A 2,323-nucleotide genomic window follows, 5' to 3' on the forward strand; every position below is an offset into this window, starting at 1 on the left:
TTTCTGTCTTTCATCAGGTTCCACAAAGCATTTGAAAGCATGAAGGAGGGTGAATGTGTGGTAGGAAAAAGATATTTTAGAAGCTGGTACTAAAGTAAGAGTCAAAAAACTAAATAAATCCCAGAATTCTAACGGCAATTACGTGGAGTGCGTTGGCTTCACTTCTTCGAAGACAGAATACTTATTCATTTGGCAGTCCATGGTGTAATCAATATTTTCCGCCAACACCACAACTCAAAAGAACAGACATAATGAGACGTCATATCTTACCCTGCGGGCATCTTATCAGGAGAGGCGTCCCTGGAGAAGGACATTGTGCTGTATCTAAGACATCATTGAAAAGAAGAGGACTCTCATTGAGATGGAGAGACACAGTGAGTGGAACAATAGGGTTAAGCTTGGTAGAGATTGTGAGGTTGGCATGGAACAGGACAGAGTTTCATTCTGCTGTACAAAAGGTCTAGCTCTCTTTCTCTTCCGGTCGCTGGCGCTTTGGGAGCTCCGGCGAGGGTGCAGACATGGCCAAGTCCAAGAACCGCACCACACACAACCAGTCCCGAAAATAGCACAGAAATAGTATCAAGAAACCAAGATCGCAACAAGGAACATGCGCTTTGCCAAGAAGCACAACAAGAAGGGCCTGAAGAAGATGCAGGCCAACAATGCCAAGGCCATGGAGGTACGTGCTGAGGCTGTGAAGGCTCTTGTCAAGCCCAAAGAGGTCAAGCCCAGGATCCCAAGGGGTGTCAACCGCAAGCTCAGCCGACTCGCCTACATTGCCCATCCCAGGCTTGGGAAGCGTGCTCGGGCCTGCATTGCCAAGGGGCTCAGGCTTAACCGGCCAAAATCCAAAGCCAAGGCTGACAGTAAGGCCGAAGCTCCAGCAAAGTCCTCAACTCAGGCACCAGCCAAAGCTGCAGCCCAGGCGCCAGCTAAGGCCTCAACCCAGGCTCCTGCTCCAAGCCAGGCTCCTAAAGGGGCCCAGGCCCCTGCAAAGACTCCATAATTGAGTTCTCCATCTGAGGACAGAAGGACTGGTGTGACCCCCTGGGCTGTTACCATCTACATGGGGCTGGTGTCCTCCTGTGTTATTTGTACAAATAAATCCTAAGGCAGGGGGGAAAAAAAAGGTCTAGCTCAATCAACACCAACTCAAGGACACCTGACAACACTGTTGGCTAGATGTTAGCCTGAAATAACCTGCTGTGACATTAATACTTGTGCTTCTGTGACCTCATAGCGCCGTATTACAGTCCCTTGAGGGGTACAGAGGGTTAAGAGAACAGGTGTTAAACAAAAAGTGGGGAAATTTGAGTTTACACAAAGGTACCTCCCAAGAAAGACCTGGCAATCCAGAGATAGGGCCACTGAAAAGCCAAGGTCGCACGAATCTACACACTGGCACACCTGAGTGACCATGAGTCAGCAACTGGCTCGGTTACTCTAGTTTTCAATGCCATAAACTCTACCTCACAAAAGACCATTTGATACAGAGTCATTTAGGGTTAAGAGAAATCTTTTCAAGATTATCAGAGGAATTCAAGGTGGAGGTGATTTCCCCTGTCCTGTGCTTGAACTTGGGAAGATTTTCAACATAATGGTTGACATATAAAAGCCATTTGTAATAATTACTTGGGCTCTGATGACAGTTTGGACAATGGGCAGCCTGGTTCCCAAGTTCCCAGAGCGGTAGTGTTTGCCGTGACTAAGGGCCCCGTAGACAGCAGGCATCGACTTCGCCTAGCTAACCTTTGCACTTGTAATAAAAGTGCAATAAAGTAACTGGTTAAAATAGAGACATGTCTGATAAAGCGTATTTGCTCTCTGAAGGAGCTGGCTAAAATTGGAGCGTATCTGATGAATGAGTTTATGGGGGGCGGAAGGCCATCCTCCCTAATGAGTCAGGATTCTGTCTCCTACCCAGTTCCTTCCTTGCCTCCTTGAAGACAAACGAAGCAATGAACGATGGAAAGCTCTAGAGCCCTAACCAATCTCCTGGAAACATATCCAAGGCCAGCCAGTTGTCTGTCTGCTCCAACCTTTATTTCAAAATGCCCCTGCTTCACAGTGCTCGAAAGCATTCCACAGCATGTGCTCACTAAACGGTGGGTGCTACCAAGGCGCGAATCCACTTTGAATTTATTTACAATAAAGTATTGAAATGCAAAAAAGGAGACTCCATGAATCTCTTGATTCATTGCAATCTACATGAGTTGAAAATTCATTAAGGTCTTGATCAATCTGACTTTCCTTTGAGAGGTTGCTCTATGTTAAAAACCTCTACTGTGGTTGAGTTGATTCTGGCTCATAACAACTCTTATTA

At 46.6% G+C, this 2,323-nt stretch overlaps 1 pseudogene; it reads left to right on the forward strand.

Annotated features, from left to right (window-relative positions):
• Positions 1–518: 518 nt before the first annotated feature.
• Positions 519–1,006, forward strand: LOC102862706 (annotated as a pseudogene).
• The last annotated feature ends 1,317 nt before the right edge of the window (positions 1,007–2,323 follow it).

The sequence above is a fragment of the Elephantulus edwardii genome, unplaced genomic scaffold (genome assembly GCF_000299155.1).
Source record: "Elephantulus edwardii isolate Elephantulus edwardi_28Jun2011 unplaced genomic scaffold, EleEdw1.0 scaffold00103, whole genome shotgun sequence".
Lineage (NCBI taxonomy): Eukaryota > Metazoa > Chordata > Mammalia > Macroscelidea > Macroscelididae > Elephantulus > Elephantulus edwardii.